This window comes from Palaemon carinicauda, unplaced genomic scaffold, assembly GCF_036898095.1.
Source record: "Palaemon carinicauda isolate YSFRI2023 unplaced genomic scaffold, ASM3689809v2 scaffold49, whole genome shotgun sequence".
Taxonomy (NCBI): domain Eukaryota; kingdom Metazoa; phylum Arthropoda; class Malacostraca; order Decapoda; family Palaemonidae; genus Palaemon; species Palaemon carinicauda.
The window spans coordinates 239,902-257,189 of NW_027171750.1; the positions used below are offsets into that span (position 1 = coordinate 239,902).

Sequence of the window (17,288 nt, forward strand, 5' to 3'; positions counted from 1 at the left end):
ACAACAGAGAACGTTTCAGCCAATGAGACGACAGATATTTCCCGCTAAAAATGCATAAGACGAGAGGGTTCCTCAGACTTATGGGCTGCTGTTGACAAAAAAGTCAGCTTCACGGGGAGCAATTTCGCGCAAACGCTGTAGCTATTGACGTTTTTTTCATCCTATTTTGTTTTCATAAGAGTTTTAATGTAAATTTACGGGTATTTGGGCAGGTTCCTCCAACAGCAACTCATAAGATGCCGTTACTCTTGGTGGTACATTACAGTCCTCTGATTGGCTAGATCTTCCTCAGCTGTGATTGGTTATTGCCTTCGTTCACGCACAAACGAACACATGCATAGAACATCGTAGCCAGAAAGTTAGTCAATCATGCCTTCAAATATAACTTATTTATCTAACTTACGACCTTTAATAAGAATCTTTATTTATTTTATTTTAAAAATAATAATATACTTAAGGTTATTTTTTGTAGAATTTAATTTTTGAAGCCCTAGTTAATCTAAAATACGTATAGTTTTTGTTTTACCCCTAGGTAACATCGTTTAACATCGTAGCCAAATCGTAGATAAATTATTCCTTCAAAAATACGTATTTATTCAGCTTAAGCAATTGAACAAGACTCATTATCTATTTTATTAGTAAATTAATTCTATCATAAGTTTGGTTTTATGAAAAAACAATTTATAAGACCTAATTTATGTGCAATACGTATAGGTATTTCACTCCTACCGAATCGAATTCATTCATAAAATACTATTACCTGACGTCACATACAACCACCAATCACAGCAGAGGAGGTATCAGCCAATGAGACGACAGATATTTCGCGCTAAAAATGCATAAGACGAGAGGGTTCCTCCGACTTATGAGCTGCTGTTGAAGAAAAATCGGCTTCACGGGATTCATTTCACGCAAACGCTCTAGCTAATGAGGTTTTTTTCATCCTATTCTGTTTTTCGTAAGCGTTTTAATGTAAATTTACGGGTAATTGGGCAGGTTCCTCCAATAGCAACTCATAAGCTCTCGTTACTCTTGGTGGTACATTCCAGTCCTCTGATTGGCTACTTCTTCCTTAGTTGTGATTGGTTATTGCCTTCGTTTCACGCACAAACGAACACATGCACAGAACATCGTAGCCAGAAAGTCAGTCGATTATTCCTTCAAATATGTCTTATTTATCTAACTTACGACCTTTAATAAGATTCTTTATTTATTTTATTCAAAAATTAATGATATGACTAAGATTATTTTTTGTAAAATTCAATTTTTAAAGCTCTAATTAATCTAAAATACGTATAGTTTTTTTTTACCCCTAGGTAACATCGTAGCCAAATCGTAGATTAATTATTCCTTCAAAAATACTTATTTATTCAGCTTAAGCAATTGAACAAGATTCATTATCTATTTGGATAGTAAATTAGTTCTATCATACGTTCTGTTTTATGAAAAAATATAATTTTTAAGACCTAATTCATCTGCAATACGTATAGGTATTTCACTCCTACCGAATCGAATTCATTCATAAAATACTATTACCTGACGTCACATACAACCACCAATCACAGCAGAGGACATCTCAGCCAATGAGACGACAGATATTTCCCGAGGATTCCTCCGACTTATGAGCTGCTGTTGACGAAAAATCGGCTTCACGGGATCCATTTCGTGCAAACGCTGTAGCTAATGACGTTTTTTTTCATCCTATTTTGTTTTCATAAGTGTTTTAAGTAAATTTACGGGTATTTGGGCAGGTTCCTCCAACAGCAACTCATAAGCTCTCGTTACTCTTAGTGGTACATTCCAGTCCTCTGATTGGCTATATCTTCCTCAGCTGTGATTGGTTATTACCTTCGTTTCACGCACAAACGAACACACGCATGAAACATCGTAGCCATAAAGTTAGTCAATTACTCCTTCAAATATGACTTATTTATTTAACTTACGGTCTTTAATAAGATTCATTATTTATTTTATTTTAAAATTGATAGTTTTACTAAGATTAATTTTTGTAAAATTTAATTTTTTCAAGCTCTAATTAATCTAAAATACGTATAGGTTTTTCTACGACTTTACGCACAAACGAACACACGCACATATATCATCGTAGCCAGAAAGTTAGTCAATTATTCCTTCAAATATGACCTATTTATCTAAGTTACGGCCTCTTATAAGATTCTTTATTTATTTTATTATAAAATTAATACTATCATTAAGATTTTTTTTGTAAAATTTATTTTTTCAAGCTCTAATCAATCTAAAATACGTATAGTTTTTTTTTACGACTTCACGTACAAACGAACACACTGACACATATATCATTGTAGCCAGAAAGTTAGTCGACTATTCCTTCGAATATGACTTATTTATCTAACTTACGACCTTTAATAAGATTCTTTATTTATTTTATATTAAAACTAATAATATTACTAAGATTATTTTCTATGAAATTAAATTTTTTAACCTCTACGTAATCTAGAATACGTATAGTTTTTTTTACCCCTAGGTAACAGCGTTTAACATCGTAGCCAAATCGTAGATCATTTATTCCTTCAAAAATTCGTATTTATTCAGCTTGAGCATTCGAACAAGATTCATTATCTATTTGATTAGTAAATTAATTCTATCATAAGTTTGGTTTTATGAAAAAACATAATTTATTAGACCTAATTTATCTGCAACACGTATAGGTATTTCACTCCTATCGAATCGAATTCATTCATAAAATACTATAACCTGACGTCACATACAACCACCAATCACAGCAGAGGACGTATCAGCCAATGAGACGACAGATATTTCCCGCTAAAAATGCATAAGGCGAGAGGGTTCCTCCGAATTATGGGCTGCTGTTGACCAAAAAGTCAGATTCACGGGAGCCATTTCGGTCAAACGCTCTAGCTAATGACGTTTTTTTTTCATCCTATTTTGTTTTCATAAGCGTTTTAATGTAAATTTACGGGTATTTGGGCAGGTTCCTCCAACAGCAACTCATAAGTCCCCGTTACTCTTGGTGGTACATTCCAGTCCTCTGATTGGCTATATCTTCCTCAGCTCTGATTGGTTATTGCCGTCTTTCACGCACAAACTAACACACGCATAGAACATCGTAGCCATAAAGTTAGTCAATTATTCCTTCAAACATGACTTATTTATTTAACTTACGGTCTTTATTAAGATTCCTTATTTATCTTATTTTAAAATTAATAGTATTACTAAGATTATTTTTTGTAAAATTTATTTTTTCAAGCTCTAATTAATCTAAAATGCGTATAGGTTTTTCTACGGCTTTACCCACAAACGAACACACACACATTTAACATCGTAGCCAAAAGAACAGTCAATTATTCCTTCAAATATGACTTATTTATCTAACTTACGGCCTTTAATAAGATTCTTTATTTATTTTGTTTTGAAATTAATAATATTACTAAGATTATTTTTTGTAAAATTTAGTTATTGAAGCTGTAATTAATCTAAAATACGTATAGATTTTTTATTCATGAATACGAGTGTCTGACGTCATATACAACCAGCCAATGAGACAACAGATATTTCCCGCTATAAATGCATAAGGCGAGAATATTTTGTAATACCATATACGCAGAAAACCGCAATTATTAAACTATTTTTGGTTAATCAAAAGATATTTAATTAAAGTATTCTTACATTTATAATGCATACACCCTTCTCCTTTCTGTATTTAAGTAAATACAATGAGTTATGGATAATGACGTCATCAATCAAAAATCAATAATAGCTATGAATAATGACGTCATGAGTCAAGAACCAATTATGAGCTTGATAGTTAATGACGTCATTATCAAAGCAACCAATCACAGCACATATCCTTCCCACTAGACAAGCTAACACTGGGGCTTATGAAATGCTATGCTGACTTATGGAACCTATTTTAAATATCTCAGACATATAATAATGTATGAAGGAAAGCAAATACATTAATGTATACTGTACTATGAATATGTTTTTAAATAATAATTATGCATACGTATCAACACAATTGTTTCCTGTTGCACTGGAATTACTAATCTCTTACATGTGGATTATAAATCAAATTTTGATGTTCTATTGGTCATTTATTCATAATATAATGCACATTTAATCAAAATTGGTTGATTTTGATATTGTTCTTCCATGTGTACGTAGATTGAACAATAAGCTACGCTATGAGATTATGCCAGCCATAAATGAAAAATTATAGTGTACTCTATAATGGATGAAGATAATTTGTGTGACTTGTGCAAAGATGAAGAAGATACTACTGATCATTTATTTTTATGCCCAAAATTATGACATCTAATGAATGTAGACATAAGATTAGGTACGGTGAAAAATCCTAGCAGGGATCTGGCTGCATTTATAGGTAGGGCAATGCATATAAAAGAAGAATTTAAGAAATCCAAACTGACCACAATAGGTTGCCAAAACTGATGATAGCAAGGTGTTATCCTATCTAATTTCAAGGTAAAAGGGAATAAGAGTAAATATTGAGAATCTCATTACGATATTAATTTATTTAAGGCACAGGTAATATAAACTTAATAACAATAATAAGAAGCTTAAAGAAGTTTCTATGACGTCATGGGTATAGCTTTAATCCAGGTAAAGTATCTTGATTAAATCTTCAAATTCAACTAATATCCAGAATAAATTCAACTAAAACGTATTTAAGTATAATATTAATTTATGTATATGATTTCTATTTCATATATTTATATTATTTAAAGTAATAAAATAAGATAAAACATTTCAAAGATGTATAGTTTATTTGTTTTGGTATGACGTCACCAAGAAGCCATCTTTAATTTATGACGTCATTACCCACAAGCAAACAAACCAGGAACGCAGCGGCCAAGGTAAATAATTGCATGATATTGTATAATTGTATTACATTACGTAATTTATAATGTAATTATCATTAGTTAAAAGTAAATCTTAACTATTAGGAACACATTAAGTGTATATAATCCTTTTAATTATAAGATAATCACGCTTGCTTGACGTGTAACAGCTAGTGGTACAGTATTGTGTTCGGTAAAGTTAGAGTTTATCCTTATAAAAAGCAGAATTATATTCATTAATTACATGTATGTTCATATTATGTTATTATAACGATTCTTGTCATCTTTCTAACCATTTTGTCGTCGTATTATCCATTTTTTGTTTCGTTTTTTAACCAATTTTGTGTCTTCGTTGTACCGATTCCTGACGGATTTCCTGACCCGGTCTGTCCCAATAAACTATGAATTGCCACATATTAGCAAGGTAAAATAGCAAGTATCTACCATATAAATGACCTATTTGTGGTTTTTCCTTCACAAAAACATAACTATTACTATTTTATATTTGTTTTAGACGAATGATTTCCGTGGTCTCGTATTCTTTACGTTCGACCAAGGGTGGTGTGTAAGCTACATTGTAAACTCAATTTCCGATAGAAACGAAGATAAGAATCGTTATAATGAAGACAAGAACCGTTACAATAATGAAAATAATCGTTATAATAAATCTAACAATCGTTAGGAAACAGAAGAATCGTTAAAAAGAATATGAGACGATAAAACGAAGTCAAGAAGGTAAATCTTTACTGTAGTACAATAACCCAAATAAAGAAAATAAGAAGTTTTCTTGGTATATTTGTAAATACTTTAAACTGTACTGATGCAAATAATTAGGGGAAACATATTATACACATTTCAAATGTTTTAAAATGATAATATTTTATTGAAAAAACTACATTTTAAAAGGGAAACAAACTTGACCCCATTTAACGCAGTCTAGGAGCCATATCCTGACCTAACTACTGGGGAGGGGTTGGCTACTCCCCCATCAACCAGGCCTAGACCAGCGTATCCTGATCTTACCCTAAAACTAGTACTTAGAAGACAATTCATTGCCTCACTTATACTGTATAGTATTTTATAGTAATATACATGGTTAGACAACTCGGAGCCACACTTGTACTATATTGTCCACTAACTTACAGAGTAAGACAGCTCATATACACATAACCTTGGACATGTCAGAGAGTGTCATGTGTCCACACAAGAATATTATAAAGTTTTAATCAAATATTTGCTCTCCAAACACTCGGGTATGACTTGCCTTAGGATAAGGGGGGGGGGGGGTTGTATGTATGATAGCGGCCATCTGTATGTATGATGACGGCGCACTGAGAATACGGCAGTGTAAGGGGGTCGCCGGTGTCCCTTACCAACCCCTTTAGTTAAGTAGGTAAGAATACTTCTTGTAGGTTAGGTTATTGGGTGAAGTTTAGGTTAGTTTATGTCCATATTTTATGCTCGCTGGAGCAACTGACCGCTGATATACAAAGGCTCCAAGTGGGGTTATAGGGATGGGTACATGGGAAGGAATCACAGGGTTATGACTTGTCTTAGGGTAAGAGGGGTTATAGGGATGGGTTGTCGGGAAGCAAACACACGGTTATGACTTGTCTTATGGTAAGTGGTGTTATAGGAATGGGTACTTGGGAAGGAAACGTAGGGTTATGACTTGTCTTAACGTAAGAGGGGTTATAGGGATGTGTTGTAGGGAAGCAAACACAGGGTTACGACTTGTCTTATGGTAAGTGGTGTTATAGGAATGGGTACTTTAGAAGCAGGGTTACCAGCACCATTTCAAACACTCCAGCCTGAAGATGAGAGATAATACTTCTCAAAATGTGACGCTGTAAACCGTACTTTACCTTCTTTGTGTACTCATTTTGTAAATTGCATTATGCCCAATTTTGACATGCATTGGATCTACCTTACCCATGATGATGAAGGATGAATTTTGCCTTCTTATTGGCAGAATGCAGTAATGCTGAAAAGAAAATCATCAGATCTATTAAGCAATGCTACCAAGGCAGTGATCATATTCAAAGAAGTAATCTGAAGAGTCACAATAACCCGTTAATAATGTCTACTCTAACCTAGGTCGCTGGGTACTTATTGAAATGGGGGTGGGGGTGTGATGATTCGTCCCCTTTGCTTTATCCTTTAATAAGCCACTTGTGCGCTTGGGCAACTGGTTGCCCATTACATTTATTATCCTTTATTCAGGATAAGAAGTTGCAGATGGTGATTTGCCTTTTTGTGGTGTCTGTATCTGCATTAGGAAAAGCTAAATATTCAGGACGTTTACTGTAAACTATACTGATGTACAATGTAGAACTGAAATATTGAGAGAGCAAGCTTAAATTGTAGTGCCTAGTATATAGATAAGGGTAAAAAGGGAAATGGGCAAATTTGTACTTGTACTTTGAGAATAAGCCTTTGTAACGGCTCCTCTATTCTTTTCTTTAAATGGTATTGTCACTTGATGTCTTGTTTTATTATTTTTGCTTATTTTCCACAGTTCTTGGACAAGATTTTTTCTGCTTTCTATTTCTTTTTGATCACAGTTGCTGAAACAAAGAATGTCCGCTATTATTTCACGTTCATTTTCAATATATGGTTGATGTAATAGTGTGGAATTATTTCTTGTTTCCTTGTACATCTCGCAGTGTAATATAAAGTGTTCTAATGTTTCTTCTTCATGGCCACACACATACATTTTGTATCTTTATTTTTGTATCTCCAATTTAGATCTAAAGTGTCTATTCTTGCCTTCATCATTACAGTCTACTTTGCGTGAATTATTGCTTTTCTTACTTATTATCACTACACATATCCCGTATCGTATTTTGAAATTAGTTTTTATAGGATAAATAACATAGGAATTTAGAAATTTATGGTGAGAGAGCACATTCTGAAAATTTAGGTTGATTATCATACTACCATCAAATAACACAACTTAAGGTCTATTCAAAAGAGACTCTTTAGCTATGGTAAGCAGTTCTTCTAGGAGCAGGACACTCCAAAATCAAACCATTGTTCTCTAGTCTTGGGTAGTGCTATAGCCTCTGTACTATGGTCTTCCACTGTCTTGGGTTAGATTTCTCTTGATTGAGGGTACACTCAGGCACACTATTCTATCTTGTTTCTCTTCCTGTTTTTTGTTAAAGTTTTCATAGTTTATATAAGGAAATATTTATCTAAATGTCATTGTTCTTAAAATATATTATTTTTCCTTGTTTCCTTTCCTCACTGAGCTATTTTCTCTGTTGTGGCCCCTGGGCTTATAGCATCTTGCTTTTCCAACTAGGGTTGTAGCTTAGCAAGTAATAATAATGATAATAATAATAGACTCTAGCAATGGAAAAATGAGTGGAGCCAATGTACAGCTAGTGAGTACCCAAAATTACCTAATTAATAGAAAGCCTTGAGACTCTTTCTAACAAGATATGTTTTTCAGATTTGAATGCGAGAATCATCCCACAAGCCACAGGAGGTGGTCTGGGAAATGGATTTCTTAATCAGAAAGGAGAGTGGTAAGTAGAGTTTATGTTTTGTAGGGTGGGATTCTTGGAACCAATTAAGTTCGTCCTTTCCATTATCAGTAATTTCTTTTAATTTCCTTGTCTGAGTACCAACATTACAGGGTCTTGTTTATACTGTATCTTCCATTCCTTCGTTCACTTCTTTAACTATTTCTACATCACAGCAAAACCTAATGAGTGGGGAAAGTTGAGGCAAAGAGAGAGAATATTTCTGGTAAAGTGTCTTCTCCCTTACTGAAATTATGAGTGTTTTTATAAAATAATTCCTGTTTAATCAAAACATAAATTAAAAAGTGAACTGCTTATCTGTACATTGTCTCTTAAGTTCATCCAATTGTTTGTATAAATAGATTTAGATTGAAAGACAACTTTGGTAGTAATGGAATAGGTACCCTTTGATATTGTACCACCTATCTGTGATGAGAGTTTGTCATTTTTAAACATAAAACTTACCCGCTGGTTATATAAGAATAGCTAAAGTCCCTGTACGCCCGGCAGAAATATTCAAAATCTCCCGGCTATCGCAGATATGCCAGGTGTATACTACCGCCCTTGCTGTAGACAGGCCGAACTAATCCAACCACTTCAGATCTTCTCTGCCGCCATAGGGGCTAGAACGTTGGAAATTCTCTCGCAGATTACTTTGATTTAGACGGTTTATTTGGTGATGTACTGTCTTTTTGTTTTGGGCTCTCGCATAAGTGATTTCTCTTTCATAATTTCTTGAAATCTTTATTGTTTTGGGTTTATTTAGTTAATTTTGACTCTTGTTATTTTTAGGGGGGATCTCTCTCGTAACTTTTCAATATGGCCAACCCCTCCCCTGTGTATAGGAAGTGTATTAAAGGTTGTCGTACTCGCCTTCCTAAGGGTTCTGTTGATCCACATACAATTTGTGTAAAATGTAGGGGTAAATCTTGTACTTTTGGGGATCGGTGTGAAGAATGTTCTTTGTTAACCGAAAATGAGTGGGTAGCTTATGAGCGTTATACTCAGAAATTAGAGAGAGACAGGATTAGACATAGTTCTTCCCTTTCTGTGGATTTACCTGTATCTAAATAAGAGCTTGGTCCATTTATTCAAATGTCTTTATTATTGAACATAAAACATATTAAGAATAAATGATGAACAATGTATATAACTCAATGTTTATAACCCTCTATCTCCCCCCAAGTTTTTAAACGGCCTTTTAAAATGTCTCTCGTGGAGGTCGGTTTAAAACTGATGTCAAAACATTGGGTGGCAATTAAACGTCCAAATTATAGGTTCATGAACACTAAACTCCTGTTAGCATGGGAAGGAACGGAAACTTGAAAAACAATTATTGTCATGTCTTGATCATGATGACACTATAGCTAGTTCATCTCAAAATCACAGTGCCATGTTGGCGGTCGACGGGTACGACTGGACTTGCGTTGCTCCAAATTTGGCATGGCAGGAGTTAACTGCGATGGAGAGTTTGTGCTATCATTGGGAGGCGGAATCTCTGCTTGATGATTCGCAGTGTTACCGAGGTCGTTGGGACAGCATTCCGGAGCAGCTACATCAAAATGAATGTTAGGGGTAGTACCACTTGGTAACGGCAAAGTGGTCAGTGGAAGAATACCATGTGTGTCCGGATTTTGGGTTGTCGGAATGGTGTCCTTCGCAATGGTCTCAGACGTTTTAGTGGTCGAAGGATTGGCAATAGGTACAATCTGATTCCGATTTTAGTCATCTCTAATTGTACGGACTTCTGGAACACTCCTGACAGGCACGTATTGTCTCAAAAACTTTCGGTTCCTTAGTGTGACCCTACCAGAGCCATCAACTCTGACAACGTATTGGTCGAATTGGCGGACTTCTATGATGACACCGGTTTTGTCCCATTTCAGGGGGTGATTTCCTGTTTGATTTTGGATGCGAACCCGGTCACCTACGGACAGTGGCGGCAGTCTCTTAGTGTGCTCTGATAAGCGCTCTCCCTGTTTAAGGTGTCGATGTCTTAGGGCCTCCTCTCTTGCATCGAGTGTTTCCTTCCACGTGTCGTGGGGACGGTACCTGCCGGGCGGGACAGGTGTGAAGTCGCTGATGGGACGACCAAATTCATCAGTGTTGAGATCACCGTTAGTGCCCGTGTTGTACGCTATAAGACGCTTGACAGTTTTGACGCCTATTTCGGCTCTGCAATTACTATGTGGGAAGGCCACAGAGGAAAGGCGGTGATGGACTCCCCAGTCCTTTAAAAACTGCCTAGTTGCCGTCGCTGTAAATTCAGGTCCACCATCAGATGTCATTTCATCCGGAATCCCAAATGTCACAAATGTTCGACGTAGTGAAGTTATAAGACCCTCTGCACCGTTCGAAGATCGTTCAACTATGGGCCAATTCGAGTATCGATCAACTATAACTAAATATCCAACTGCTCGGTAGTGAAAGTAATCTGCTCAAACACATTGGAATGGGTAGTCTGGAGATATAAGGGGTGTAGGCGGAGCACTAGGATTCGAAGGCGCGATGCGATTGCAGTGGTTGCATCCAGCTCGAGGTGCTGTTATAGCGGGTGTTATCCCTGGCCAAAACATAGATGACTCTGCTTGCGATACCATAGAGGTAATTCCTTGATGTGCTGAATGAAGAGATGTGAGAATTTCCTGACGAAGGGCTGGAGGAATAACTATACTCTCCTTGTATAGTATCACACCATCAACAGTGTAGAGATGCTCGCGGAATTGAAAATACTCTCGAAGATGTACAGGAAATTCTTGGCGAGACTCTGGTACTCCGCATTCTATAAGGCTGAGCAGTTCATGCATGTTATCGTCACTACTTGTGGCAGTGCGAACTCTGTCCCAGGTGACTGCTATCACGTTAAGTGAGTCAAGTGAGCATACTGCTGATGCGGTGATACAAGTATCAATATCATTGTCAGTGGAAACAGGATATGCTGATGGCAATTTGTGTAGGGGAACATTTCTCACGGAAGGTACACTGTCAACTGATGCAATGTCATTTTGAAGCGATAGCTTTTCAGATTTTCCAGTCGGGTGGCGCGATAATCCATCTGCAGCGAGATGCTTGACCCCTGGGATATGAATCATGCGAAATTGATAGCGGAGGGACTTTTCCTTCAAGTTTCTGAGACGTGAATTTGATATGTCCTCCAATGATGTCACCAAATATTTTCAACAGGGGTTTATGGTCAACTGCGACCACAAGATCTTCACAGCCAAGAACAAAGTATCTTGCCTTATCAAGAGCATCGACGACTGCCAACGCTTCACCTTCAACTGGTGCATATCGAGACTCAGCTGCATGTGTGAACCTACTTCCGACAAGTGTGATCTTCCAACCATTGCGACAACAAAATGGTCGGTTGTCTGGACAGTCGCAGTGTTTCTGGAACAGCCAGAATCCAATTCCTGATTTTGACCAATCGGTGGCGAGACAGGTAGGTTTTGTCTTGTCAAAGATTCGCACGCCTTCTTCAATTTCGTTGATAATGGCAGTTTTAGACTCCTCAAAGAGTGCATTAATATTGTCATTCCAGGTGAATGGTGTTCCTGGTTTCAATAACTGTCTGAATGGTAGCACAGTGAACCCTCGCTACTTCGCGGTTCGACCATCGCGGATTCACCACTTCGCGGGGTTTTCCCATAACCCATATATATATACATATCGCGGATTTTCCGGAAAATTCGAAAATACCGCGAAATCTGAAGACAACCAAATACGATATTTTGTTACCTGTAATTCCATTAAATTAGTAATATCTGCTCTTACTGATTGTTTATTGCATTACATATGATATATAATTCAGCACAGAAAGAAATAAAACACGAAAAGAGAATGTGATCATACGATAATTCAGTACGTAGTAAAATTAAATCGAACATGAAACGCAAATCAGATGCAGTCATACCATATTAGAATGGTGTGTACTGTAATGGATGTGCTTCTTTTCCATGAATCTTTTGTATGTATACGTACGTAGTACAGTACTGCATCCAATAATATTCTTTGTTGCAAAAATCCCAATTCGAATACTGTAAGCGTACGAGAGAGAGAGAGAGAGAGAGGCGTAAAATAGCGTACGTAAATTTTTATTATTATTGTTATTATTATTATTATTGTTGTTGTTGTTAATAAAATTATTATTGTTATTATTATTAATCATTATTATTATTATTATTACTGTACAGTATTATTATCATTATTTATTATTATTACGGTATTGTACTTAATCTACGTACGTTCAGTGTGCGCGGGACATCTTCTATGAGTAACCAACGCACCATAGTACTGTATAAGACGGGTTGTGATTGGTTCAAGCGCTGATAGATGACGAATCAAAACTCAAGTTTTGTTATCTAGCCTGTGATTGGTGTTTTGCCCGCATCTTCTACCCGCAGCATCAAAGTTCTCGCGGGGCTGCATCGTTCACTTTCTCTTTCCGCGTATTGCTGAGTAGACGTTCTTAAGTTTGTGAAGTTTAATCTGTGCTGTGTGCGACTGTTTTAAGTTGAACTTTTTGTTGAACTTTCTGTTACAATGCCTCCCAAGCGTTCTGCTTCTAGTAAGGCTGGTAGTGAGCCTAAACGCCACCGAAGGATGATGACGATAGCTGAGAAGGTTACGCTTCTCGACATGTTAAAAGATGGTAGAAGTTACGCGGCCGCCGGCCGCCATTTTGGCATCAACGAATCCACCGTTCGCTACATCAAGAAGGACGAGGCGAACATTAGAAAGACTGCTGCAATCACCTTTAGCAGATCAGCGAAGCGAGTCGTTACAACGCGTAATAAAACGATCGTACGCATGGAAGGTGCTTTAGCTGTGTGGATTGCCGACTGTCGGAAGAAGAACATAGCGTTGGATACGAACACCATCCGAACAAAGGCTTTGAGCTTGTATGAGAATTTTGCGGCAAAGGAACCTCATGACGACGATGGCGACCATGCTGAAGAAGATGATGATGTAGATGATCCTCAACCAGGGACCTCCACTGATTCCCAGCGTCAGAAACAACGTTTTTCCGCCAGCAAAGGATGGTTCGCGAAGTTTCAGAAACGCTTCGCCCTGAAAAGCGTTTCCCTGCATGGGGAGTCTGCTTCCGCTGACACTGCCGCTGCTGAAACTTACGTGAACCAGACTTTCAAGAACATTATCGCTGAAGGTGGATACAAGCCGGAACAAGTGTTTAATATGGATGAAACCGGCTTGTTTTGGAAGAGAATGCCGTCGCGAACTTTCCTGTTCAAAGAGGAAGCCAAAGCCTCTGGCTTTAAGGCATTCAAGGATCGCGTTACCCTCGTGATGTGTGGCAATGCTGCTGGATTTTTGTTAAAGCCGGGGCTTATTTATAAGTCGAAAAATCCTCGCGCTTTGAAAAATAAAAATAAGAATCTCCTTCCCGTGTACTGGATGCATAATCAAAAAGCATGGATTACGAAGATGCTGACCTCCAACTGGTTCCACCAGTGTTTCATCCCGCAAGTCCATGAATATCTCTTAGAGAAGGGCTTGCCATTCAAGATCCTTCTCCTTATGGATAACGCTGGTGGACACGCAACTGACCTGTCGCGTGAGGGCGTTCAGGTTGAGTTCCTGCCACCCAACACCACGTCATTAATTCAACCGATGGACCAGGGGGTTATCAGGGCGTTCAAGGCCCTCTACACGAAGAATACCTTGGCGGACCTCGTTGCGTGTGTGGATGCTGCCCAAGATGACGAGGATGAAGATTTCAACTTGAAGGCGTACTGGCGGCAGTACACCATAGCCACGTGCCTGCAGAATATTCAAAAGGCACTTCAAGAGATGAAACCTGCAACCGTGAATGCGAGCTGGAAGAAGTTGTGGCCCGAGATTGTTTACGACGACAAGGGATTTACTCCGTCGGAAATCCAACACTCTGCAATACGGAAATCTGTGCAGTTGGCTGCCATAATTGGAGGTGACGGGTTTGGCGACATGACGACTGAAGACGTCGACGAGTTGTTGGACTGCCATTCCCAGCCCCTAACTGACGCAGACCTCGAAGACCTGACGAAATCGGCAAGTGAGGAAGAGAGTGAGGGTGCCCAGGAAGAGACCCAAGAAAATGTCGAAGAAACGGGCTTAACATTAGAACGGCTTGCCAAGTTCTGCAACCATATGAAGGAGGCGAAAGAAATGTTACAAGAGTGGGACGAGGATATGGTTCGCTCAATGCAATTCTCAAATAAGGTCGATGACATCATGACTCCCTACAGGATGCTCTTGGATCGAAAAAAGAAGCAGCGGCAACAACTTCCGATCACAATGTTCTTCCAGCCTCGCAAAAAAGAGCCAGTTCCTCCTGCTAGTACGCCTTCGGAAGAAATTGAAGAAGTTGAAGAGGTGTCCCAGGAAAAGGCACCTCCGTCTGAAGAGACGTAAAATACTATCATTGACTGCACAGTAGAACACATCATCAGCTTCATCATCATCATTTCTACTGTGCAGCAAATTCATCGCCATCGTCATTCAAGTTTTTCTTGAACTTCTTTCGTGGTGAGTACAGTAACAATCTTTATTTTTTACTTTAACCTGTTTTATAGTTTAGTAATGTACGTACTGTATGCATTAAGTTAAAGGGAAGGTTTTAAAAGTCTACATGTTGTAACCTATCATATTTTTTTTGTTTAAAATTTACATTCGTACGTAAAACAATCTCTCTCTCTCTCTCTCTCTCTCTCTCTCTCTCTCTCTCTCTCTCTCTCTCTCTCTCTCTCTCTCTCTCAAATTGTTTTCCTGCTTTGCTACGTACAAGTACTGTATAATTTATATTTGTAAGGTAACATATTTTGTAAATGCTTTTACTGTAAATACTGTATGTACTGTATCATTATTTATCACTATCATCATGCGCGTTAAATGCCTTGTTTGTTCTGAGCGTGGTTGTTTACTGAGCGTACACGCCGTCGTTTCAGGCGGCGTCATAAAGAAAAAGATTTCATTTGGAAGTCCTAAGAAAAATACGTAAACTAAAACATTGGTAATAAAAAAATCAACATACAGTACTGTATAATCAATATAATCGATGCAAAAACTAACCTATATATGTGTACTGTACACTAAATGAGTTTGTTTCTTCATTATGATCAGAGATGAACGTAAACAAAACATTGGTTGCCATTTTTTATCGTGCTTTTTAGGTGTTTAGGAAACACATGATATAAAATCGCCTTTAATATTTGTGCCTGTTTTAGTTTAGGGTGCTGTAGTACATGCATTAAGTGTTCTGTACATTAAAGAGTGGTTTGTTAACAGTACTACGTATAAGGGAAGGTTTTAAAAGTCCGAATATACATGTTAAATAAATAGGTAAATATGCTGTCACTACTTCGCGGATTTTCACCTATCGCGCCCGCGTCTGGAACCTATCTACCGCGATAAACGAGGGTTCACTGTATTTTGTCGGTCATGCTGAAAGCATACGATACTTGGTTTACTAAACCAAACCAAGATCTGACATTGGTGATATTTCTTGGGGTTGGAAAGTCCATAATTGCACTAAGATATCTTGCACATGGGCGAACTGTGTCTGGGGTTATTTCAAATCCAGCGAATTCAGCTGTGTCTTCTGCGAAACGAAATTTGTCAGGGTTGAGTGTTATGCCGTGTCTTCCACATATGTCGAGCCATTGTACAGCTTGGATAAAACTCTCCTCTATTGAGTCAGACCAAAGAAGAACATCGTCGACACATTTAGTTTTGTTGGGTATCTCGGCAACTATTTCATCATACCGTCGAGTATATCCGTCGCCAGAAGCAATATACCCTTGAGGGGCTGTTTTATAACGATAGCGTCTCCAAGGAGTGATAAACTAGTATCTAGTATCTGATGTCATTGATCCTATTCCTTCCCCCGTAGTGGTAGATCAAGAGCCGAAAGAGCCTACGATGAAGGGTATGTTGTCCGCTATTCAAGCGCTCGTTGTGACAGTGGAATCGTTAGCTGCGGACAAAATGCAAATTATGTCAAATATTAATTTACTTAAAAGTTGTCGCACTGGCGACCGATCAAGTGTAAAGAGTTCGACTAATGTGTTCAGTGTTGTGGAGGGTGCGTTTGCGCGATCCTGTCATTCGCCTAGCCTAAGACCTCTGTCAAGCTCCCGGACCCAGGGGAGAAGTTATGTTGAACGGCGAAAGGGAACGAGAGGCTTCATCAATAGCACAGACGTCCCCTCGAGTGTTCCTGCTGTCATATCACAGGTCGCTCAACCTCACCGTAGGAAAGGTGAGGTTAGTGCTTCATCTCCTTCTTCGGATGAAGGGTCACGTGATGAGATGTGGCGGCAAGCCTCTAGACCGCTTAAGAGAGAAGCGCAGTCGGTGGAACAGCGGCGCGTTTCCTCTCCGCAACAGCCAGGCTGTAGTCATTGGGATACACCGGAACGTTTTCGGTCCCTTGACGAGTGTTCGCCTGCGAAGTGCTCTGACGTGGGTTCCGATATAGATAAAGATTTGATTCAGTCATATGCGCAACTAATTTCTGGTTCGGGTGTTACGGTTCATGCTCAGCCGCTTCCATCGGACTGGTGCTCGTCTTCCGAAAGCGGGGAGCGGTTCGGTAACGATGAGGAAGGCGAATTCGCATTGGGAGAGGCGGCGCAAATATCGCCTCAAGGTGATCCCAACTGGTCTATGTTGTTGGGCATGAAACAGCAGCTCTCGTTGCTTATGCAGTCTTATCGGCCTGCTGTTGACAGTGCGACTGGGCGTCAGTCTTCCGTTGTAGACCTGTTGTCTCTGGTACTGACATGTTATCGCACAGGCGGAGGTCTCCCAGTCGCAGCGTTCAACAGTGGGTTGAGGTGGATGCATCTCGTCAGAGCTCTGCTTCACAACATCTATCGATTGCGCATACAGCCGATCGTCA

General features: G+C 38.4%; 1 protein-coding gene across 1 annotated transcript in view; it reads left to right on the forward strand.

Moving 5' to 3' along the window:
- The first annotated feature begins 4,830 nt into the window (after positions 1-4,830).
- Positions 4,831-17,288, forward strand: part of LOC137637009 (uncharacterized) — a 115,238-nt gene continuing 102,780 nt past the window's right edge. The window contains exons 1-2 of the mRNA XM_068369324.1: positions 4,831-4,874; positions 8,317-8,392. The gene's annotated coding sequence lies outside the window, so the exon portion shown is untranslated. The remainder of the gene's footprint in view (positions 4,875-8,316; positions 8,393-17,288) is intronic.